At 41.5% G+C, this 27,092-nt stretch overlaps 1 protein-coding gene and 1 long non-coding RNA gene across 7 annotated transcripts in view; one reads left to right on the top strand and one right to left on the bottom strand.

Annotated features, from left to right (window-relative positions):
* Positions 1-27,092, top strand: part of clint1b (clathrin interactor 1b) — a 542,948-nt gene that overhangs the window by 18,904 nt on the left and 496,952 nt on the right. The window lies entirely within an intron of this gene.
* LOC141379882 (uncharacterized) lies at positions 10,906-17,687 on the bottom strand. The gene is made up of 2 exons (XR_012396822.1): positions 17,603-17,687; positions 10,906-17,437 (listed from the first exon to the last, which is right to left on the bottom strand). It is a non-coding gene; the product is annotated as an uncharacterized lncRNA (long non-coding RNA).

Genomic DNA, 27,092 nt, shown 5'->3' on the forward strand with positions numbered 1-27,092 from the left:
CCACATACACAACAAACTTTAGCTGTAGCCAGTACTGGTTACTGCTTTATTACAATGTTTATATTTTTCTACGTTTTCTGTTTCTAATGGCTAAAAGCCCTTCTTGTACACATTACCACTTACAGCTTCGATTATTTAGACTGTTTTTAAAAAAAAAAGCATAATAGCAGTAAACACGTGGAAACAAACATCCGAAGCAACTTTAGCCGCAGATGCTATTCATTTCGGCTTACCATTACAGTACAACAAACATCCCACATACACAACAAACTTTAGCTGTAGCCAGTGGTACTGCTTATTACAATGTTGCTATTTTTCTACGGTTTCTGTTTCTAATGGCTAAACCCCCTTCATTTACACATTACCATTTACAGCTTCGAGTATTTAGACTTAGAAAAGCACAAAAAGTTTTAGAAAAGCACAATAAGAGGTAAACACGTGCAAACAAACATCCGAAGCTACTTTAGCCGCAGATGCTATTCATTTCGGCTTAACATTATTAGAATGCTGAGGCTAGAAGTACAGAAAATGTAATACTTATTTTAAGTGAGGCAGGATCACGTATTGTGGGAACTGATCCAGTTTTCAGAAACAATTTACTCGCGAATCCGGAGTTGTATTGTCCCGCGTTCTCGAGGCAGTCTACGCTAAAGTGGTTAGCACAAACATACATCAGTTTTGGTACATTTTCAGGCACCTTGTCTTCAAAGATAAAACTCAGCCACTTAAGCCTCTGTTGCTCATTTGCAGTGAAGGCTCTTGTGCTGAGCCTTACATCCTAAAAAAGCACAAGGGTGTTCTCTTGGTGGCATCGCTTCGACTTACACGCTGATAATGGCGGAAACGACAAACTCAGGATATATTAATACGCGAAGCTGTCAATAAATTCGGTGGGCGGGGAAAAAAAAAAAAAAAAAAAAAAACGCACACCTACGTAATGGTGCGATCGATTTAAAAATAGCTCTAATTGGCCGACCCTTTTTTTTTTGTAGTTAAATTGAAAAAAAAAAGGACTGGGTGTGTTCATATCACCCCAGTATGACGGTCTATACACTATACCAACACACAGATCTGTCCAAACAGCTTGAAAAGTAGATTTTTTACTATAGGTGCCCTTTAACTAACAGTTTGTTAATGATCTATTAACTAGTTGTAACGAATAGATATTCTAAAGTGTTACCAATGGTATTTTAGTAAAAGAGACAGTAAAGTATCTGGGTATTTATTTAACAAAAATTTTGCCACTAGACAACAGCTTAAAACACTAGACAAAAACTCATAACATTTTTAATCTTTGGCTCAAAAGAGACCTTTACCTTTATGGGAGGGTTTTTTTGACCAAAGCAGAAGGTTTATCTCGTTTTAATATACCCTTTACTTTCTCTCTCTGTTAATATCCCTACCGCTAAAGAAGTTAACAAAATATTTCTTAACTTTATTAGGAAAAGTAAATCCCAAACTTAAGAAAACAGTTCTAGCAAATAATCAAAATGAGGGTGGACTTAAAGTGTTAGACTTTGAGGACATAGTAAACACTTTAAAATGAATAAATTTTATGATTAAAAGATGCTTAAAAAACCCTAACTCTATATGTTTTTTTTTTTAATTATGCTTTCACAAAAATTTGAGATCTTCCTTTTAATTTAAAATGTAATTATCTACCAAATAAAATGCCATTTGCACTGCCAAAAATTCAGCAGCAGGTTCTTCTTTCCAGGAAATTGTGTTATTCCCACAATTTCTCACCACATAAATGCATTTTATGGAAAAACTCTGATATTAGAATTGGAAATAAATCTATTTTTCTATCCACATGGTTTAACAGAAATATAATTGGGATTCTCTCAATTTTTGATAAGTCTGGGAACTTCTTGTCTTATGAAAAATTTGTCTAATAATAATTTTCCATTACCTTTTAAAGAATTTAATGCTATGCAAAAAGCAATTCCCTTGGGCTTAATTCAACTTATAAAATCTCATTTAATGTTTAATGAAAATGCGATTAAAGAACAAGAGCTGATCTTAAATGAAATTAGTATATTTGACAAAAGATGTAATAATAAATATATTCAACAAATTTTTCAAAATAAAAAGTATAATGTTCCTATGGGCAAATTTTATTTGGCATCCTTCATTGACCTAATAGACTGGAAAAAAAGCTTGGCTGTTACCTTATAAATACTGCATTCCCAATAAAACAAAAGGGGTTCAATTTAGAATTCTTCATAAAATATATTCAGTGAATAGTACTTTGGCAAAGTATTGGGAGGTTGATAGTTTATGAACATTTTGTAAAAGTGAGGACGAAACGCTGATACACATTTTTTCAATGTGAAAACACTAAAAGCTTTTGGAATAGCTTTTATCTCCATAGAGGTAATTACATTGCTTCTTCCAGACCCTTTCAATTTCAAGATATTATTTGTTACTATGAAGGTAAAACTGATATATAAGAGAACGTTCGAGGTTACAGAAGTAACCCTTCATTCCCCGAGGAGGGGAACGGGAGTGCTATACAGTGGATTTGATCTTTGGGAAAATCCACATATGGGAGGATTCGGATCAGAAGCCGCTTGTCTGAAGAGTATTGAACGGGCCAATGAATGAAATGAATTGGCAGCGTAAGCTTGCACAGGTGTGCTGCATTGCCAATTATCCCAGCATATAAGCACACCTAGAGCGAGCAAACGCCATCCTTTTAAGCTGAAGAGACTTTCAAACAGCTAAGGGACAGTCATTATGGCGACGGAGTATAGCACTTCCGTTCCCCTCCTCGGGAAACAAAGAGTTACTTCTGTAACCTCGAACGTTCCCCTTCGGTTGGGGAACTTCAGTGCTATACAGTGGATTTGATCTTTGGGAAAATCCACGTATGGGAGAACTATGGAAAGCGCCATAATGACTGCACCTTACCAACACCCCCGATGAGGGGATAGTCAAGCAAGCGTGACGCACCCACATCATGGGAGGCGCGGTCCTCCAACGTGTCCCAGGCCCTAATTTATCCTACTTCAACAGAAGTCTTACGGATTTAGATATATTTTTGGGAAGTCGTGAGCATCTAGATAATTCTAGGAAAATACGACAGTACATTTGGAAGTGTGCAATCCCGATAGGGAGGATGCTGCGGAGGCCATCCGTTACCCAAGGGGGGATAAATGGCAGAATTTACATATGGACTAGCCCTAAAAAGGGGGAGTACGCATAGCAAAAAAGTGGTTAGCGGAGAGGGAAGACACGGGTCCACCCAGGGGGGGGACTTAACAGTGGTGGAATAAGCATATGGGATCGCCTAGTGGGGATCATGCATAGCAGGCACCTATACCCAAAACGCAGGCTGACCAGCAGGCAGACCTACAACGTAGTGGGCCAGCAAGTGACTCCACCGCTGAGTCAGTGCTGGGGGCCACGAAGGAATCTGCAGGGCTCACCTGAGGTGGAACTTTACTGACAGATAAAAAGGCACACGTATCTCCGTCTTAGGGAGAATGGCGCAGCAAGCGTGTTCTAACACCCTACTGAGTTGTTTCCTCAAGCACCAAAGGGTTACCCAATACCCTTGAGAAAACCGGCTCCACTCGCAGATTGTAAAACCTTGCAAATGTGTTGGGTGTCGCCCAGCCTACAGCTCTCTGTTAGAGAGGCGCCGCGTGCACGTGCCCAAGAGGATGCAACGCTCCGAGTGGAGTGTGCACGCACTCCCGGGGGACACGGCTGACCTCGACTCGAATAAGCGAGTGAAATGACATCCACAATCCAGTGGAATAATCTTTGTTTCGATACGGCACTTCCCTGTTGCCGACCGCCATAAAAGACAAAGAGCTGCTCAGATTATCTAAAATTCTGAGTACGGTCCACATAAATGCGCAGAGCGCGAACTGGACAAAGTAAAGAAAGGGCTGGGTCTGCCTCCTCCGGGGGCAGCAATTGCAGGTTCACTACCTGATCTCTGGAGGGGGTGGTAGGAACCTTGGGCACATAACCCGGGCGTAGTCTCAGGATAACGTGAGAGTAATCCGGCCCGAATTCCAGGCACGAGTTACTGACCGAAAATGCCTCCAAGTCACCGACCCTCTTGATGGGGGCCAACGCGACCAGCAGAGCTGTCTTCAGGGACAGAAATCTTAGAGATACTGAATTGAATGGCTGAAAGGGATCTGCTCGCAAACTCGTGAGAACGAGGGTGAGATCCCAAGAGGGCATGAGAGGGGGGCGAGATGGATTAATTCGCCTAGCACCCCTAAGGAACTGGATGATGAGGTTATGCTTTCCCACGATGACGCCAGCTACCGCGTTATAAGCGGAGATGGCGGGCACGTAAACCTTGAGAGTGGAGGGCGACAGCCTTCTGTCCAACTTCTCTTGAAGGAAAGAGAGCACAACACTGATCTGGCAGTTTCAGGGGTCTTCTCTGCGAGAGACGCACCATTCAGTGAATAGACTCCACTTCAGGGCGTAGGCACGCCTCGTGGAGGGGGCTCTAGCCTGAGTGATGGTATTAACCACCGCAGTCGGTAGGTTACCCAAGTCTTCCTCGCGTCTAAGGAAAGTGCCAGATGGTGCCCTGTCCCTGAGAGAGTAGGTCCCCTCTCAAAGGGATCCGCCAGGGGAGGGCCTTTGGTTGGGCCAAAGGGGCGCAACTAGCAGAACCTGTTTCTCGTCCTCCCTGACCTTGCACAGTAACTGCGCGAGCAGGCTCACTGGGGAAAACGCATACTTGCACATGCCCCGAGGCCAGCTGTGGGCCAGTGCATCCGTGCCGAGAGAGCCCTCGGTCAGGGAAAAAACAACTGGCAATGAGCGTTCTTGGGGGAAGCAAACAGATCAATCTGGGCCTCCCCGAATCGCGCCCATATCAGCTGAACAGACTCGGTGTGGAGTCTTCATTCTCCAGGGTGTAACTGCTGTTGGCTGCACGATTGAGCGTGCCTGGAACGTGAATGGCGCGTAGCGATTTCAGCCACGGGTGACTCCAGAGGAGCAGACAGTGGGCGAGCTGAGACATGCGGCGAGAGCGCATACCCCCCATGTGGATGATATACGCTGCCGTACTGTCCGTCCTGACCAACACGTGTTGCCGCTCCAGCACCGGTAAAAAGCGGTGGAGAGCAAGGAACACTGCCAACAGCTCTAAGTGATTGATATGCCAAGGCAACTGGGCACCCTTCCACAGGCCCGCTGCTGCATGCCCGTGTTGGAAGCATCCATTGAAACAACAACAACATGGCTGGATGCCTGTCCTAGAGACACACCGGCCTGTAGGAACGAAGGGTCGTTCCAAGGGCTGAGGGCACGGCGACACAGCGCAGTAACAGAGACCCGGTGTGTGCCCACGTGCCATGCGCGTCTTGGGACCCGATTGTGAAGCCAGTGCTGAAGTGGTCTCATATGGAGTAATCCGAGCGGCGTGACGGCGGCTGCGGATGCTATATACCCTAGGAGCCTCTGAAAGAACTTCAGTGGGACCACTAGTTTGCTGTCGAGCTCTCTCAGACAGTTCAGCAACAGACGAACGTGTTCCTCGGAGAAGTGCGCTACCATGGTGATCGAGTCCAGCTCCATCCAGAGAAAAGAGATCCACTGCACAGGGGAGAGTTTGCTCTCTTCTCGGTTGACCTGAAGCCCCAGTAGGCGGAGATGCCGAAGCACCTTGTCCCTGTGCATAATCAATTGCTCCCGCGAGTGGGCTACAATCAGCCAGTAGTCGAGATAATTGAGTATGCGGATGCCCGCGAGCCGAAGGGGCGCTAAGGCACAGAGAAAGCCCGAAGGGCAGGACCTTGTACTGCCACGCTCGACCCTCGAACGCAAACCGCAGAAATTGGCGGTGGCGTGGAAAAATGGAGACATGGAAATACGCATCCTTCAGGTCTTTGACTGCAAACCAATCCCGAGGACGAACGCATTGGAGAATGCGCCTCTGCGTGAGCATTCTGAACGGCAGCTTGTGCAGACAGCGGTTCAAAACGCGCAGATCTAGGATTGGTCGTGACCCACCACTCTTTTTGGGTACGATAAAGTATGTGCTGTAAAACCCACTCATCATCTCGGCTGGAGAAACTGGCTCGATTGCACCCTTCGCCAGGAGGGCAGCAATCTCCTCTCTCAAGACAGGGGCGGACAGGGGGTTGACCCTGGTGAAATACATGCCCGTGAACTTGGGGGGCCGTTTCGCGAACTGAATCGCGTAACCGAGTCTGATTGTGCGTATGAGCCACCGCGAGGGGCTGGCCCGCGCTAACCAGGCAGCCAGAGCCCTCGCTAATGGAGTCATCGCTACAATCGCTGACGTACCAGAGGTGGGGCAGCGCGGAGTGGGTGTACTGATCCGGGAAGCACGAGGGTCCCGCGGAAGAGCGATTTGCTCTGGCTCCGCACCCTGACTCCGGAGAGGGGGCTGGAGGGCTGAAGGAAGGGAGACCATCCCCCCCAGCGCTCGTGAGCCACTGGCGAAGCACGTAGAATCTGCGAGCCGGAATGCAGCGCGTCCCGGACTGGCAGAGTTCTTGCTGTCACATCCAGGGAAGGGGAAAAGTGCTCTTTTATAGATAATTTGGTGGCACTGAAAAGTACCGTTGTAATCGGGGCCCCGCCCTCAAACGGGGAAAGAGCAAGTTTTCTCTTCTCCGGATGGCCTGTCTCAGGGACGCTTAGCGGCCCGTTTACCGGACTTAACACTGCCCTGGGCAGGGGGAGCTGCCTGCTTTTGAGGTGTACGCCGTGCTCGGTTGGCCGGAGGCGCAGGCGGGGCAGCACTCGTTGGCGGGTGCCCTCTGCGAGGAGCAGTGGAGGAGGATGGCTTGGCAGGCGGAGCGGGCTTACGGCCACGCCGATAGATGACATTGCCAAATCGCATCCGACTGCTCTTTCACCGCCTTGAATTCCTGGGTGAATTCACAGATGGTGTCGCCGAACAGGCCAGCCTGGGATATGGGCGAGTCAAGAAAGCGAACTGTCAACATCGCGCATATCGGCCAGGTTTAGCCAGAGGAGGCGTTCCTGAACCACAAGTGTGGACATCATCCTCCCCAGCGCACACGCGGCAGACTCAGTATTCCGAAGAGCATAGTTGGTCGCGGTGCGCAGCTCATGTAGTAAGCCTGGGTTAGACCCGCCCTCGTACAGCTCAGCCAGCGGCTGTGCTTGGTAGCGCTGGTAGGTGGCCATCGCGTGCAAAGCAGAAGCAGTCTGGCCCGCAGCTCCGAGGGAGGCAGACAACCTACAGGCTTTGGACGGGACGCAGGTAAAACCCCGCCACGTAGAGGCGCCACGCGGACAAAGATTGGCGGGCGGGTCCGGATCTTCGTCGGACAGTGAAACATCTGATCTCCGGTGTCAGCGAGCGTGAGAGCTACCATCTGGTTAGACGGATCACTCCCAGTGCCCAAAGCTTGGATAGAGCGCTGTGAGGAGCGAGAGGTCCGCGAGCCCTTGGGCGGCGGATTATCTCCCACTGGAACCCTCAGATCTGCCCGAGTGCCCGCTGCTTTTTTAGAACAGGAGGCAACTGGGGTGGCTCACTCTCTTACGAAAGTTAGCAGCGATCTTAGCTGTGCAACGGTCATGGCATTGAATGACGACATGAACCGCCCGCGAGTACCGCATTAACATGCTGGACCCCCAAACATGCAATGCAGTGATCATCTGGAGCCAGGAAACCCCCGCATCCAGAAACGCACAGTCGGAGCGCCATCCTGAAAAGGACGTGCTGCACGACTGTGTTGCTCTTTAAGGAAAGTTGCAACAATACGCACCGCTCTGGAGGACCGGACCCAAAGAACCGCAGACAAGGGAGAAACCCAGCTCAACCGTCTGCCACCGCGAAAACCCGCTTTGGACTGGGAGACACTCGTTTGCTCTGAAGAGCTGAATAAGCAAGAGGAACCCTCATCGACTCACTTAGAAAGGATCTGAAGCAAAAAGGATGGCGTTTGCTTGCTCCAGGTGTGCTTATATGCTGGGATAATTGGCAATTCAGCACACCTGTGCAAGCTTACGCTGCCAATTTATTTCATTCATTGGCCCGTTCAATACTCTTCAGACAAGCGGCTTCTGATCCGAATCCTCTCATACGTGGATTTTCCCAAAGATCAAATCCACTGCATAGCACTGAAGTTCCCCAACCGAAGGGGAACTACATTATTAACTTTATTTTGTATGGAAAAAATTTTTATTCACAAACAAAAATTCTCCAATTTGCAGCCTTTTTTTCACATTTTTTATTGAAATTGATGTTTTTATTAAATCTCATAGAATAATTAATAACAACAAAAGTTATAGATTCTTGATTATGATAAATATTTTGGAAATATCATGGCTACATAAGTCATTCTTTCCTCTAGCTGTATTTGTGTTATGTGTTACGATCAAATAAGAGTCTGAGAGGATCCAATAGCAAGTGATAAATGTTTATTTTACGTAGTCAAAATAAACCAACAAAGTTTAGTGACAGACTAGGAGAACGAAGAACACTGGGCAGGAACAGACAGGATAACAAGGTCCAGGGCTCTCTCCTCAGGGGCCTAAACACAGACAACACACACATGAGCTAGTGTAATGAACTGACAAAGAAACATAGAAAGGTCGCCCAGATATAGGCACAATAATGAGCCTCAGCTGGCGAGCAAATCAGACCAGCTGAGTGCCGTCATAGCACGTGAGCGTAACAAATAAGGTGCATTCGACATGAAGCACAGCTGCTGCCGGTGATCAACGAGATTAGCCGAGCGCAGGCGGGGGCGGAGTTGAAAACGGAGCCGTCAAGACGGACAGCTGGACACTTCGGGGCTCAAAGTTGCTGCAGTCATGATGACCGATCATATGGCGTCATCATAATTTTTTAGTTTTTATTTATAACAACAAAACATTTACAAATAAAACAGTCTCTACAAACTAGTTCCTTTTTAAACAATAAGGGAGAATTATGAATAACATATAACAAATGCATGAGAGAAATAAGAGGAAATAAGAGGTTAATATAAACATATAAACGAACAGGTCTATTAAATACAAAGCAATAAGCACAAATACTAGGAGTTAAACATCAATCTTTGGGCAAATACTTCTTGTTTGAATATGCTAAAAAAGGGTTTATATATATATGTACATTTATAGATATAAAAATTTCCAATGTAAAAAGCAAAACAAGGTGTTTTCATTAGGTCTTAATAAATGAGATTATTTTGGATAATAAAAGCATTTTCAAAAAAGTACTTTAATCCAAAAAGATTGAGTTGAAAAGAACAAAAGGTAAAATAAGTGACCTATGTAGAAGTTTCCCAGAAAGAGCAGGTAGCCTATAAACTGCTAGACAGGAAATAAAATATATATTTATATTATAATAATAAAACCATTTTATAACTATTTAATAAAATAGTTCTTTAACTTAATTTGTTAAGAAAGCTTTAGGGTGGCAAGATCAATGATGATGATTATTTATTTAAGTCTTGACTTATTTGAGTTCATATTTAGGTTATTCACTAAAATATATCATTTAAATCATTCATGGAGATGAATGCAGTAAATAGTCTGTATAAAAAAGTTGAAAATAAACCTGTGCAAACAAGCTTACCTTTATAACTAGATTATTTAACAAAAGATGATTAAATATTGGTAGTCTTTTAATAAGCAAGATGTGTGCAAGATAGAGAGGGTGTGAAAAGTGAATTGTTTGTTTTAAAACTTTTGAATCGGATGTTGTCCAATAATAAACCCGAAATACACGTGTTTGTTGTCATGTGGTGAACTCAGCCAATCGTGTAATATCGGTGTCGTCATCAGAACTCCTACAGTCGCTCTTCAGAAGCTGCACGGTCTGAATCAGCCGTCTGATCTCGGAGCGCTGTCGCGATACTTTGCTGCCACATGTGACAGTCACGTGGCATCGGCGCAGCATCAATCCGGACAAGATTTCTAACCAGCATGCACCGCTTTAAGACAGACTTCGATCGATCTGCGCAGCGCTGCATGAAGTCGAACGCACCTATTCACATGGACAACCAAAACAAAACAAACCCACGTGATCAAACAGACACTCCGGAAAAGCGCACAAACTTGCAACCATGACAGTTACGTATGTATCTCTGTTTAATTAATTTATTTTTCATTTAATTTTTTCTTTTTGTTTCTCTTTTTATTTAATTTTTTTATATGTTTATAAATATATAATGTTATGTAATATATGTTTTTGCAACTCTAAATATTCGCTCTGAAATAGCGTGTCAGTTTGGCTTAGTAATGAGTGTAATTCCTGCACATTGCCGGACAAGCACTAGTCGCTTTTATGAGAGAGGGTTTTTTGCTGTCATCTTTAAGGTGCGCATGCTCCTGTTTTAGGAGGCCTGGTTCTGGACTGCAGGGGAGGGACTGTAATATATTCTAGTACAGGTTAAATGTTAAAAGGCTGCCATACACTGTAAAACCCTTGGGAAAGAACCTGACCATTTTCTCCACAATAACCACAATGGTTTGTATTTGATGGAGTAAGGGGAAGCTGCAGGCCCGGAGACCCAACTGCACGCTCAGACCTGCACTTCCAGACCAATAGTTTTCTCAGACAGTGCCCCCTGCTGTAGGGTTGGGTGAAGCAGCAGGTACGGAGACCCAACTGCACGCTCAGACCAGCACTTTCTAGCAAGTAGCAACAGAAACGCCAGTATAAGGTTATTGATTATTGAAGCGATTCTTGAACATTACCAGGTTTTATGGCATAAATCAATGTGGTGTAAAATATTACACCAATTAATACAAACAATTAATTCAGTGTTTGATTTGATCAAAATTAAAAGAGCATTATTTTTTGATATTCAGCCTACAGCTTGCTCTTATTTTATGTATTATTGTACCTGTATTGTTCTCTTTATGCTTGCTTGCATGTGATATAAATAAACAGCCAGCCAAACTCTGTTCAAGAGCCAGGAAATGAGCTTCTTGCTCCCTTTAATTGTGTATTGACACAAACTTAGTAGCCATTGAACCGAGTAAAACTATAAATAAAATGAAAGAAATATAGAATATTAGTTACAAATGTTACAAGTTATTATCAATTCAAAACACAAAATGTATCACAATCATCTTCTATTGTATATTAAACATAACATATTATACTACAATATAAACTAAAACAGATTAAACATTCAGAAAAAACTTACAGCCAATGCTTTCAGCAGGATTTAGAGGAGGACAGAAACTCTTCATGTGCTCTCTGCCATTCAATTGCTTTCAGTTCTATAAAGCGCGAAACTGCCGGAAATGCGCCAAAATAAGAGTCCGGCGGAAATGCTTGTAAACAATAGCGAAAGGAAAACGAAACTCATACTAAACTAATAATGCTTTATGAAAAATATAAAATGGTTTAATTTAAATGTCCAACATGAACAGCACACAGTCTTTACACTTTTTAACAGAGGCAGAACACTCCCCGCCTGGCATATTAATGCCACTTTAATTTTCTTGCTTAGTCTTCCTTGGCCAATAATAAAATCATATCAGAAATTGGCCTAATGAATGTTTTCACATTCTCGCCTGAGGTTGTTCTAACCTCTACCTTTGGACTTTTCCATCATCACTTGGAAAGACAGATGTGATTAACCCTAAAGGCCAGTCATTCCTTGGGAATTAAACTTGCTTTAATAGTACGACATCTCCAGACTGCAGATTTCGGCGAGTCTCGTGCCATTTGCGTCGAGGTTGGAGTGTGTTGATGTACTGTTTCTGCCATCGGTTCCAGAAGTCGTTAGCCAATGCCTGTACTCTCTTCCACTGACATTTCAAGAGGTCCTTTTCTGTGTAATTCTCAAACAGATCTGGTACTTCGGGCTTTTGGGTTAAAAGCATTGTTGGACTGAGTATACATGGAGCGTAGGGATCTGCTGAGACAGAACCAAAGGTCTGGCGTTTATGATCGCTGACACCTCTGCCATCAAAGTGCAAAGTACCTCATGAGTCAAATGAGCATATTTCTTGTGCAGCAGCACAAGTCTAGAATCCTGCGGGCTACACCAATCATTCGTTCCCATGCTCCACCCATGTGGGATGCATGTGGTGGATTGAATACCCATGTACAACCATTCTCATGGAGGTATTTTAAAAGACAGTTCTGGTTTTCTTTGGCTCCTGACTTGCTCTTATAAAGTTAGTTCCTCTATCGGATCTAAGCTGTTTTGCTGATCTCCTCAAAGCAAAAAACCTTCTCAGAGCATTGATGCAACTGGCAGTGGTCATGGACTCTATGACCTCTATGTGTACTGCTCGCGTACTCATACAAGTGAAGAGTATAGCCCACCTTTTGTTTTCTGTTACACCACCTCTGGTGCGTCGAGTGACCACTGTCCATGGACCGAAAACATCTAACCCTACATACGTAAAAGAAGGAGATATACTGAGGCGCTCAGGAGGAAGATCTGCCATTTTCTGAACTTCTAGCTTTCCTCTGAGTTTGCGGCATATCACACAACGATAAAGAATAGAGCTTATCACTTTTTTCCCTCCTACAATCCATAAGCTAGCTAGTCAGATTGCTCCCTCTGTGATGTGTCTCCCTTGATGATGTACTTTGGAGTGGTAATGACTCACCAAAAGTTTAGTGACATGAATTTGTTTTGGGAGGATAACTGGATTTTTTACCTCTGACTCGACTGGAGCGTGTCTCAAACGTCCTCCTACTCTCAAAAGACTGTCATACATGTAAGGGTTGAGATTCCACAGTGGACTTGAATGTGAAACTTGTTCATTTCTTTGCAGAGACGCATACTCCTCTGGATATATTTCTTTCTGGCCATGCATAAGTATCAGTCTCTTTGCTGCTGTCTCCTCTTCAGATGTACGTATTTCGCTACAATGATGCCATCCTTTACATGCATGGAATGTGTTGATGGAACTTGAAGCGTGAGACCGTGCTTGATGAACCAAAAAAAGAAACAGCTCTTAGCAAAGATTTCCAGGTTGAGGAGCGCTGAAACCTTTCTGAAAGAATGTTTCTTTTGACCTGAGTAGCAAAGCTAGTTACACATGGTCTGACTTCTTTATCTGTCTCAGGATTAACCAGTTCGAAGGACTGACACGGTTGCTCTTGGGTCAGTTGGTAAAAAAAGCTAGGTCCTGTGAACCATGTAGTGTTGTCCAATTGTGATGCAGGTACAGATCTTGTGGCCAGGTCGGCTGGGTTTTGAGCTGTAGGCACATAACTCCACTGGTCAGGAGAAGTCGACTGACGAATCCGCTGAACACGGTTGTGCACATAAACAAAGAAGCGCCTGGACTGATTGTAAATATATTCCAGGACCACTTTGCTATCACAATAGAATTTCACTGCATTGGGCTTGTGGTCTAGTTCATCAAGAATATGCTCAGCCATCTCTACAGCAAGCACTGCACCACAGAGCTCCAGACAGGGATTGAAGGCTCTGGACGAGGTGCTAGCTTTGCTTTGCCAAGCACAAATCCCACTCTGACTTCACCTTCATCAGTCATAGCTCTGAGGTAAGCCACTGCCCCTATAGCCCAGCTGGAGGCATCTGAAAAGACACACAACTCGGTGCACTTAGTGTTAGAAAGTGAATGTTGTAGGTATGTGCGTGAGATGCAGAGTTTACTCAGCTTTTAAAGTGAGGATTTCCATTCTTCCCACATGTTTTTTTTCTCTTCAGAAAGGACAGCGTCTCAGTCTTGCACATCTTTGGTCAATTCACGTACCAATGCTCTGCCACGGATCGTTACTGGTGCCACAAAACCCAACGGGTCGAAGAGGCTATTTACGACAGAAAGGACTCCACAATGAGTGTAGGGTTGGTCGTTTGCTGCAACCTTGAAAGAGAAGGTGTCTGTTTTTGATGTCCCAATACAAACCCAGACTTTTTGTGTAGGCCAAGTTTCATTTCCAAAGTTTAAGTCTTGTAGACCAGATGCAAGATCTTCCATTGGGAAAGCTTGCATGACTTTGACACTGTTTGAGGCTATCTTGTGGAGTTTAATATTCGACTTGGAAAGTGAATCTTGAGTGCGCTTTAGCAGGTCAATAGCTTTGGCTTCCGTGGGAAAGGACATAAGGCCGTCGTCCACATAGAAGTGCCTGTTAACAAAGTGTGAAGTGTCATTTTCATACTCCTGTTCACCTCTCTGAGCAGCTAATCGGAGACTGTATATAGCAACTGATGGAGAAAGGCTGTTTCCGAAGACATGTACTTTCATACGACAGTCTATCACTTCTTTGTTCAAGTCACCATTGCTATACCAGAGGAATCTCAGATAATGTATGTGATCCTTTTTTCACCAGGAAAGCATAGAACATCTGCTGGATATCTGCCATAATCGCAATAAGGTCTTTCCTAAACCTCAGCAACACACCTAACAGTGAATTGTTCAAGTCAGGGCCTGAAAGGAGCACATTGTTCAGAGAAATGCCTTGGTGTTGTGCACTGGAATTCAACACCACCCGTATTTGCCCAAGCTTTTGTGGATGAAATACTCCGAAAATAGGTAAGTACCAACTTTCTTCATCCTCCTGAATAGGTGGTGCTCTTTCTGCATGGCCATTCTGGAAAAGTTTCTCCATGAAGGCAGAAAATTGTTCCATCATTTCAGGGTTTCTACTTAGTGTGCGTCGTAAAGAATTAAGGCGAGACAAGGCTTGTTCCCTATTATTAGGTAGCAATGATCTAGGTGACCTGAATGGCAAATGAGCAACCCAGTTTTTTTCCTCATCTTGGTGGAACTCTGCTTGCATGATGTTTAAAAACATCTCATCTTCTAGAGATAGCAGGTTTGTTATCGTTCTTGGTTCTGTCAAACACTTTAACTCCAAGTTGATCTTCTGTTTGCACATCACGAGTACAATGATTCAATGTGTTGGGTAAAACAACATATTTATGCTCCCCACCATGGCATAGTTTCTCTTTCACTTTGATGTGATTCTGATATGGAGTGAGAAATGATGGTCGCCCATTGTCCAGGATGTTAGTTTTAAACACACCCACCATCGGCTTATGAGCTCTGTCAATGCAGACATCACCCACAATCACCCAGCCCAAATCTAACCTTTGTGCAAAAGGTGCACTGTGTGGCCCATTGATTTGTTGTCTCACTTTGTGTAACCAGATTATATCTCTTCCCAGCAACATTAAGATCTGAGCATCAGGATCTAACTCTGGGATGAACTGTGCCACGGATGTTAAACGTGGAAGAGCAAGAGCGACTTCTGGGGTAGGTATTTTGGATCTGTTACTCATTATCTCGTTATGCTCAATCAGTGGTGGGAGATCAAAACGTGTCTTACCATCCAGAGTTTCTATTTGGAAACCAATTGCTGTTCTTCCAGACATTTCCACAGAACCAGCACAGGTTCTCAACAAATACGGAGAGGGGTTACTTTGGATTCCGAACAGTCGAAATAATTGTTCCTTAACCAGTGAGCAGTTGCTCTGATCATCAATAATGGCATACATCTTGATAGCTTGTTCTCGCTGCTCTCTAGGAAATACATGCACCAAACACATTTTTGCGCAAGATCACTTTGAAGTTACCTCAGGGGTAATAACATCCTGTTGTTCTAGGTTTGGTTCTTGCATCATAGGTGTAATGAGAGGCGGAACTGTGTCTGGATGCATAACTGTGCAATGTCTTTCAGAGTTGCAATCAGTACATTTGAGAATTGCGAAACATTCTCTGGCTACATGATTTGGTGAGCAACACCTAAAACACTTCTGATGTTCTTTCAAGAAGTCTTTGCGTTCTGTCAACAACATTTTTCTGAAGGCTCTACATTTGTTCAGGGGATGTTGTTTTGAATAGGGCAGTGCTTTATCAATTCTCTCTTAACAGGCTCCTTTACGTTCAATGAATTAAACTCCTCACTTTTAGAAACCTCTGTTTTGTGCACCAACACAGGAAATTTGCTAGTACTGTGTTTGTAGACGGGTCTGTCATTTCTTACGACTGTGTGAACATTGTTCAAAAGCTTGAAACTAGGATCGTTCCTTGCTTTAGCTTCACTACAAACAAAATGATTGAAGAACGAGAATGGAGGAAAACTGACCTTGTTTTCTTTCTTGTAACGTGAGCCAGCAAACATCCATTTTTCCTGCAAACTTGCTGGTAGCTTCTCCACTATAGGGTTAATACCTCTAGGAGTGTCAAGGTATGATAATCCAGGTAAATAGCCATCATTTTTTGCTGTCAATATTTCCATTAGCAGGTCTGCAAGTTCCCTGATTTTCAAATTGTCTTTCAGAGAAAGACGTGGAAAGTTGTCCAGGCATTTGAACAGGGCACTTTCAATCACTTCTGGGGTAGCATAACATTCCTGAAGTCTTATCCATGACAAATGGAGAGCCGCATGTGGGTTAGTTACGTACACTGCTCGTATCCTCCTCACATGTACTGATGACTCTTTTCCTAGCCACTTAACTAACAAATCCAGCTCTTCACTAGCTGATCTTGTGTGGCGTTGACAAATGAAGACTCCCAGGCTCTAAAGTTTTCTAGATTATCATCAAAGTGGGTAAGGCCTGAGGTGACTAACTCTATGTGCTAAAAATTTAGTGAAATCTACCATATGTGTGGTTTCGTTTTGAGCATGTTGTTGGGTATCTGTATGGTCAGTGTATCTTTTCACCCCTAGATCTTGAACTGGAGATGATTTGAATGCAGCACTTGGTTTGGAATGAGGTAGATCATTAGAAACTCTTGTATTCGGTAGATTTATGTCACCTAATTTGCTCTGCTCCTGAATTGTATCTGTGACACCATCACACACATCAGTTCTGCTCTGTGACTTAGCAATCACATGAGGAGTCGATTCCTGTGGACTTGCTGAAGAAGTGACATCCAATTGTAGCGTGGAAAAATCAGAAGTCACCTGAGCCTGTTGTTGCACATATTCCTTTGTTCTCATAGAAATCACGTGTGATGACACTGCACTTATTTCACTGCGATTTTCATTGCATTCTATTGCGGCCGCTGCATTCTCTAATGCTTCTGCTTCAGCCACAGCAGCTGCAGCTTCCTTTTCTACATCTAATGCTTCTAGATTTGCCTCTATTGTAGCTCTTTCCAGATCCAGCCTTGCCATCTCCTTTCTCATTTCAAGCTGTCTTTTGGTGTATGCCATCTTGGCCCGTGGAGCTTCTGCGAAGGCTCTAGCTTTAGCAGCAGCACTAGCAACTGAAGACTTGGAGGAAGAACATGATCCAACTAGATCCAACTTCTGAAGATAACTTATCTTCATGTATCCTTTCTTCAGGTTTCATGTTTGTTTTGGTGCTTTCCACTTGTATCTGCTGATCCATGGCTTTTTACTGTACTGTTCTCTTTATATGTATGCTTGCTTGCGTGTGATATAAATAAACAGCCAGCCAAACTCTGTTCAAGAGCCAGGATATGAGCTTCTTGCTCCCTTTAATTGTGTATTGACACAAACTTAGTAGCCATTGAACCGAGTAAACTATAAATAAAATGAAATAAATATAGAATATTAGTTACAAATGTTACAAGTTATTATCAATTCAAAACACAAAATGTATCACAATCATCTTCTATTGTATATTAAACATAACATATTATACTACAATATAAACTAAAACAGATTAAACATTCAGAAAAAACTTACAGCCAATGCTTTCTGCAGGATTTAGAGAAGGACAGAAACTCTTCATGTGCTCTCTGCCCGTCCATTGCTTTCATTTCTATAAAGCGCGAAACTGCCGGAAATGCGCCAAAATAAGAGTCCAGCGGAAATGCGCCAAAATAAAAGTCTCGGCATAAATACTTGTAAACAATAGCGAAAGGAAAACGAAACTTATACTAAACTAATAATGCTTTATGAAAAATATAAAATGGTTTAATTTAAATGTCCAACATGAACAGCACACAGTCTTTACACTTTTTAACAGAGGCAGAACTGTACCTTTCTGGGACTATTTTCTAGCAATGTTTTCTGGCAAAATAAAAAAAAAAGTGAAAATGTAAAAATAAAATGTTTAATATATAACGCAATTATTTGTGTAACATATTTTAGTGCTATGTAGGTCTACTGTACTGTATTATCTATCTGAAAGTGCTACCAAGGAAAATAACAGTAACACAATAACAGTTTATTAATTATTAATAAGTTCTGTAAGGATTACAAATACCCCAGATAGCAAAATACACTCGGGCCAGTTCCGGCTGGATTGTCGCCTGCCGGAGATTTACCCCTTGGCCCGACTCCGGCTGCCGGACTCGGGCCGGATGCCTGTGGACTCACTGCCTGATTCCGGCCCGATCAATCGGGCCAGATACGGCGGTCGTAAGCGAGCCGACGTTGCCACATCTGCGCCGGAATCGGCCCGAGGGTAATGTGCGCTGCGGCCCGGAGCTGGCGTGACTCCGTATTTATTCACCTTATAAAACCTTTTGGTATTACATTGGTACTTGATATATGGTATTACAACCATTTGAATTTATATAACAGCAAACGCAGGCTATAATGTAAACACAAAATGTAGGCACTGCGTTTAACCTTTGAATAAAGTGCAAACTGCATACATATTCTATAACGAAAATAATCAGACAAATGACAAAATAAATGTTAATCGTTTATTGATTGCAAGAAAAAAATAGTACTAAAATTTCATAAATAATTTTGTAGTGCACAAGAATATCAATATAAAAACAACAATAAAACAACACAATAAAGACACATAGAAAGTTTTAAACAAAAAATCTAAAAATTACACACAAACACAGACGTTTTAAAACAACCCTGTTTTCCCAATAGACTTGAATTAAAAATTTGTACAAGGAACATCTAAAAACAGCAAAATTTTATATAAACTTGAATATAGAAACCAATTTAAGATATAGCAAGAAACATCTTAAAAATACCAATGACAATCCGCAAAATATACAAGTCAAACTTGTAAAAAGAACTGCAGAATTCTGAAGAAACATCTTTGACTCACTGCCCGATTCCGGCCCGAATCAATCGGGCCAGATGCGGCGGCCGTAATCGAGCCGACGTTGCCGCATCTGCGCCGGAATCGACCCGAGGGTAATGTGCGCTGCGGCCCGGAGCTGGCGTGACTCCGTATTTATTCACCTTATAAAACCTTTTGGTATTACATTGGTACTTGATATATGGTATTACAACCATTTGAATTTATATAACAGCAAACGCAGGCTATAATGTAAACACAAAATGTAGGCACTGCGTTTAACCTTTGAATAAAGTGCAAACTGCATACATATTCTATAACGAAAATAATCAGACAAATGACAAAATAAATAAATGTTAAACGTTTATTGATTGCAAGAAAAAAATAGTACTAAAATTTAATAAATAATTTTGTAGTGCACAAGAATATCAATATAAAAACAACAATAAAACAACACAATAAAGACACACAGAAAGATTTAAACAAAAAATCTAAAAATTACACACAAACACAGACATTTTAAAACAACCCTGTTTTCCCAATAGACTTGAATTAAAAATTTGTACAAGAAACATCTTAAAACAGCAAAATTTTATATAAACCTGAATATAGAAACCAATTTAAGATATAGCAAGAAACATCTTAAAAATACCAATGACAATCCGTAAAATATACAAGTCAAACTTGTAAAAAGAACTGCAGAATTCTGAAGAAACATCTTGAAACATTTTTCAATAAAACATTAAAATAATAGTAAACAAATATATATATATATATATATTAGCGCTGTCAAAATTAACAAGTTAACACATGCGATTAATTTTAAATAATTAACGCGTAAAAAAAAATTAACGCAATTAACGCAGTTCAGGTTTTTTTTACTTCCTGTTGTGGTGGACGTATGTTCAACATGCAATAAATGTGGATAAGACCAAGGAAGCACTTTTTGAAGGCAAGAAAAACAAGAAAAACAAGTAGTTGCATCACAGGTTATCCAGAGTTTCATGGAATTTCGGGTGTTTTATTTTTAACTTTCGACATCTGTTGTAAGTTGATACCGCATGGCGAACAGAAAGAAAATCCTCCGCATTTCGTGACTCGGTGTTCCTTTAAGGTAAGGTTCCGTTTAAGGCTACACGGTAGAATTTTAATAAGAGTATTATCTTAATCATATTAAAATCGGAGTATTGGTGTCTTATGTAAATTTACTCAGAATGTCTGGTGAAGTCGCGAGCTATCAAAAACAGGGCATTACTCTGCCTTTCAGCATGCGCCCTCCAAGTTTAGCGCGTTTCCTCATTAAACGCAACGAAAGCGTATGCTTCGCGTTGTTGTGTCAGAATCCTTGTGAAATACAGTAATACTTTAGGAGGCTTAGTTTAAGCAAATTGGATGAACGTGATCATGCGTGTTGAATCTGAGGGGAGTCACTCCAGTATGGAAGGCCGTTGGGGCCAAAACGTCTGCAGCGCGTTGTGTGTGTCTGTCTGTGTGTGTGTCTGTGTCAGGCCTGTTGAGGGGTGTCAGGGGTGGAGTGAGTGACGTATCTGAGTAGGGGCGAGAGGGGTGTACAATGTATTTAACGACCGGTTTGCAAGAAATTATCATTCATTTGCGGGCATTTGGGACTCTCTGTGCACTTGCGGGATACTCCTAGCAACTGGATGAATGTAAAGGAGGATTAAGCAAAATTGTTTCTACTCTATAATTAATGTTCTCAACTCACAGCAATAAAACTTTACAATTAGTTCAACAGTTTGTATTCTATAGTTTATTATTATAATTTTTCATTCGATCCAAGATGGCGGCGCGTGCACAACGCAAGGCTCAGGGTCTCTCCAGTTTCTGCATTTTTGCAGTATTATTCCTGCTCATTTCGGGTCTGTTTGTACAGAACAGTGGTGCCTTTATATCGTACACCCGACAGGAGCTTTTGGATATTGGTTTGTGCATTCCGGACAGTTTTATTAGCAATCTTCAACTCATCCATGAGATCCCCAGAACACCCGGGGCTGGGCGCCCTGCCCGGCCGGCAGTGCTCGCAGACCGCGCAGACAACATAAACAAAGACGGGGGAAGCGCGGCGGGCTAAGAGCTAAGCTAAAGCTAACACCACACCGGCTCTCTTTACCCAGCATTTTTCTCGCCAATGTACGGTCAATGGTGAACAAAATGGATGAGATTCGACTGCGCATCAAGCACAGCAAAAGATTATGGAACTGTAACATCATGATTTTCACAGAAACATGGCTAAACAGCGGGATACCAGACAACGCTTTATCGCTAACGGAGCACCACACATTCCGAGCGGACAGAACGGCGGATGACTCCGGTAAGACCAGAGGCGGAGGATTATGCATTTATATTAGCAAAGCTTGGTGCACAAACTCTGTCGTCGTTGGGAGACATTGCTCTGCTAACCTGGAATTCCTAATGGTTAAATGTAGACCTTTTTATCTACCACGGGAGTTCACATCTACCATAATATCTGCTGCTTATATTCCTCTCGACGCTGATGCAAAGCTGGCTATGAACGAACTTCATGCAGCCATCAGCAAACAACAGACTGCTCACCCGGAGGCTGCTTTTATTGTTGCGGGGGATTTTAATCACTCAAACTTAAAGACAGTGCTCCCTAAATTCCATCAAAACATTCTCTGCCACACAAGGGGAAACAAAACATTGGACCATGTTTACACAAACATAGCTGAAGCATACGCTGTGACCCCCCTCCCCCACCTGTGTCAGTCAGATCACCTTTCTTTGTTCCTTACCCCAAATACTCACCCCTCATCGACCGTGTGAAGCCATCAGTGAGGACCATCAAAGTGTGGCCAGCGGGGGTAGACTCCACACTCCAGGACAGGTTTCAACACACAGACTGGGGTATGGTTGCTTCCCAGGCCACACATGGCACTCACACAGACATTGACAGTTACACTTCCTCTGTTCTGAAATATATCAATACCACCATAGACAGTGTTACAACCCAGAAACAAATCACCACATACCCGAATCAGAAACCATGGATGCACAAGGAGGTGTGCCTCCTGCTGAAGGCACGCAACACTGCCTTCAGATCAGGGGATGCACAGGCCTACAGCACTTCCAGGGCTAATCTGAAGAGGGGCATCAAAAAGGCCAAGCACTGCTACAAGCTTAAGCTAGAGGAGCACTTTTCCAACTCTGATCCTCGGCGCATGTGGCAGGGCATCCAGGCCATCACCAACTACAAACCCAGGCCAGTCCATACCCACAGACGTCTCCTTCCTGAAGGAGCTAAATGACTTTTATGCCCGCTTTGATAGAGACAATAAAGAACCCTACACCAGGATCACTTCCTCCACCGACCACTCACCTATCACACTCACCTCCTCAGAAGTACACACGGCACTGAGTTGTATGAATGGGCGTAAGGCTGCTGGACCAGACGGTATTCCAGGGCGTGTCCTCAAAGTATGTGCAGAACAGCTCGCTGGGGTATTCACAGACATTTTCAACCTGTCGCTCAACCTAGCAGCTGTGCCAACATGCTTTAAAACCACCTCTGTTGTGCCAGTGCCCAAACACTCCAGCCCAACATGCCTGAATGACTACCGGCCTGTAGCACTCACACCCATCATCATGAAGTGCTTCGAGCGGTTGGTCCTGGCACATCTAAAAGACTCTCTGCCACCCACACTGGACCCACATCAGTTTGCCTACCGTAGCAACAGGAGCAGAGATGATGCAGTCTCTATAGCACTGCACTCTGTACTCACACACCTGGACAATAAAAACACTTCTGCACGAATGCTGTTTGTGGACTTCAGCTCAGCATTCAACACTGTCATACCCTCCAAGTTACTGATCAAACTAAGGAACCTGGATATTGACACATCACTCTGCAACTGGATTATGGACTTTCTGACTAACAGACCTCAGAATGTTAGATCAGGTCACATCTGCTCCACCACCGTCACACTCAACACTGGTGTACCACAGGGCTGTGTGCTGAGCCCCTTCCTCTACTCCCTTTTTACCGTTGATTGTAGGCCTGTTAATAGATCCAACACCATCATCAAATTTGCAGATGACACCACAGTGATTGGTCTAATCAGCAACAATGATGAGACGGCCTACAGGGAGGAGATACAGCATCTGGCCACTTGGTGCACCGACAATAATCTGCTCCTTAACACCAAAAGACCTTAAGACCAAGGAGCTCATTGTGGACTTCAGAAAGGGACGAACAGGCTCACATGATCCCATCCACATCAATGGGATGGCCGTTGAGCCTGTCTCATCCTTTAAGTTCCTGGGGACCCACATCTCAAAGGACCTTTCCTGGAACACCAACACCTCCAGTCTGATCAAGAAGGCTCACCAGCGCCTATTCTTCTTAAGGCAACTGAAGAACCAGCTTTCATCAGCCGTCCTGGTGAACTTCTACCGCTGCACAATAGAGAGCATCCTGACAAAATGTGTCACAGTCTGGTATGGAAGCTGCTCTGTTGCTGAGCGTAAGGCACTGCAGCGGGTGGTGAAAACTGCCCAACGCATCACAGGGACCACACTGCCAGCCATAGAGGACATCCAGAAGAAACACTGTTTGCGCCGAGCACGCAGTATTCTGAAGGACACCTTTCACCCCACTTACAGACAGTTTTCTCTCCAGTTTTCTGACTCTTTTGCCCCCCCCCCAATACACCCCCCAGTCTCCTCTAACTTAAACTCCTCGCAATAACTGCACTGTTTAACATTTGCACATTTAAAATTTGCACATTCACTGCACCACATTGAACTGTTTACTTATTGAACTGTGCATACCCACTGCATATGGGCATTTGTAATTATGTACACACCCACTATACATATACACTTGTAATCATGCTTATTTATCTGCATACTACTGATTATTAATAGCAACCTGTACATATATTCATATATTGTTACATATACACTTGTAATCATGTTTATCTATCCCTGTACATATATTCATATATTGTAACATATACACTTGTAATCATGTTTATCTATCTGCACACTACTGATTATTGATAGCAACCTGCACATATATTCATATATTGTAAATCTGTTCATAGCTTATCCAACCTGTATATAATGTTCATAGTACATCCATCTGGAAATATCACCATAGTTTTCTATAACTGCACTTTATAACTTATTCCTGTATCCTGCACTTGCTGCTATTGCACTGCTGGTTAGACCTAAACTGCATTTCGTTGCATTGTACTTGTACATGTGTAATGACAATAAAGTTGAATCTAATCTAATCTAATCTAAATCAAATTTTCAATATCTGCAATTCCTGTATTTTGGCATTTTTTTGCAGTCCACTTAGAATCCAACATGGAAATCAATGTTTTCTTTATTGGCATTGATTGTTTTGAAATTTTAATGTCATTAACATGACTGTGTTTTAATTTCTGTAATAAATATGGCTGTCAAGCCAGGATATTGATGGTTTATTGTGGGTATGTTGTTTACATGAAGAAATCTGTGTTACAAGTTAAACAAAAATTCTATTAAACAATTATATTTTGAATTTAAATATTTTTTGTCTTGCGTTTACATTTATTTTTCATTTAAATAGCCAAAATTACAACTTTCAGTATTTTAAATGTGATTAATCGCGATTAATTTTTTAAAAAAGGTGCGATTAATTAGTTAATTTTTTTAATCGATTGACAGCACTAATATATATATATATATATATATATATATATATATATATATATATATATATATATATAAATTGCAGAAGTATAAAGTCAAACTTATTTTTAAATAAACTTCAACAGAATAAATTGCACAAACAGCAAGACATGAGTGAGATGATTATACATTTCATATATATACACGTCTTGTGCAATTTAATATTTATAATTTTTATTGTATTACGTTTATTGAAAATGTATCAAGATGTTTCTTCAGAATTTGGCGCACACACACATATACATACATACATACATACATACATACACACACACACACACACACACACACACACATATATATATATATATATATATATATATATATATATATATATATATATATATATATATATAYACACACACACACACACACATGTACATATATATATATATATATATATATATATATATATATATATATATATATATATATATAAATATAAATATATATATATATATAAATATAAATATATATATATATATATATATATATATAAATATATATATATATATATATATATATATATATATATATATATATATATATATATATATATAAATAAATATATATATATATATATATATATAAATATATATATATATATATATATATATATATATATATATATATATATATAAATATATATATATATATATATATATATATATATATATATATATATATATATATATATATATATATATATGCAAATGAAAAGAAACAAATTGCTCAAGTATCAGGGAACATCTTAATACACTTAAAATGTTGTTTAAAAAATAAAACAAAATAGTGATGTAGACATTTGACACATTAGCTTTCTCTTCTTTCTTCCTCCATCCCTGTCAGGAGCAAGTTGTAGCTACCTTGTAATGCATTTTTCCACTTCTTTATCAGTGGCGTGGTATGGACATTTGTCCTCACTGCATCTGTGATTAAAAGATAAACAGATAATTAGTAGTGAACAAGTACTAATGTTAGAAAAAAAAGAAAAATGCTTGAACTCATAAAAGTAAAACCTAAATGGGACTGTATATAGATTTTTTGTTCCTCTGGTTATAATTCAAAGAAATACAGAGATGGAACAGCCCCTAATTATATTGAAATGTATATTCAAAACCAACTTACTGACTACGACAGTCCTAAGGGGGAGTGCACGAAAGGCCACTTTTTAATTTGGCCCGCTCCAGTTAATTTGTTCAGCCAAGTAGTTAGCCAAAAGCTTTTCCAGGATACGCCAAACTGCTTAGTGGAAAACACCAATGATTCCAAAGTAGGCTACCTACGAAGCAAAAAAAAAACAATCAAAAAAAATAAATAAATAAACTTAAAACACTTTGAAATTAGCAAGAGCTTGAACTTATCAGTTTCTTCATTTGTTCGGGCTGCTTCTTAAGTTGATTTTCAAGCTTTTCCAAATCAAATTGGCCAAAGGAAGGTCAAATGTGTTTACATCTGGAATTTCATCACATCTGTTTTGGTTTTGTGAGAATCAGGCCCAGCTGCTGCTTTATGACGTTGTGTGACTTTAAATTTTCAGTCACTCATGCCAAAAAAGAAAAATAACAGATTAGTACAAATCAACCTGTAGCTTATTCTCATACAACTTGTGTAAATACAACAGTAGGTTAGACACTGCTGATATTCTCTAGTTGATCTTTACCTTCTAGCTGCATTAAACCTTAACAAATTTAGTGATGTCTTGAATTCTTACAAAGACATCACGAGATGCAATAAGTTCTGTCTTGATCTCAAACTGCACTAGAACAAGGACTGTAAATGTTCATAGGTGTACTGGAATGTACAGTATCTGTGCATCTTGACGGTGGTCTTAAGATTTCTGCCATAGTCATTGATGGTGATGGTACTTGTGGTGCTGCATTGATTTTTGAAATTTTCATACCTGCCTTTTATCCAGCCTCTTTGTTCCAAGTAATTTTTCTTCATCATGGTATAGTTGTCAGACACATTTACAAAACAAAACATCACTTTAGTATAATGCCAGGGCAAAACTCACAGGTTGTAATAGATCAATGACATTATGTTGACAGTATGTGTTTAAAATAATTGCAAACAAACCTGTTCTGTCTTTAGGTGTATGACGGGCGATCATCGTCCTCATCTGTCTACCAGTCAGAAATCAGTTGCTTGTGGATGTTTGAGTCGAGCTTCCTCACATGCATCTATAATAAAACATCACATTGTTGTTAACCTCCCGTAAAGAAAAGTTCAAATCCTGAAATACTATCAAAGTTAATTAATGCCTATAATACCTATAGTGTAAATAATCAGTACACTGAAGGTAGCACAAGATTTATTCGGAGATTCATGCAGAGTGACAGCCTTATGAATCTGAGACATAGATTTGTAAGATGGCCAAGCACATGCATTATTCTGTACCCATAAAGATTAACCTACCATTGTGAAAAATGTTTGATGATGATAGCCAATAACAATAAACCATTT

The sequence above is a fragment of the Danio rerio genome, chromosome 21 (genome assembly GCF_049306965.1).
Source record: "Danio rerio strain Tuebingen ecotype United States chromosome 21, GRCz12tu, whole genome shotgun sequence".
NCBI lineage: Eukaryota > Metazoa > Chordata > Actinopteri > Cypriniformes > Danionidae > Danio > Danio rerio.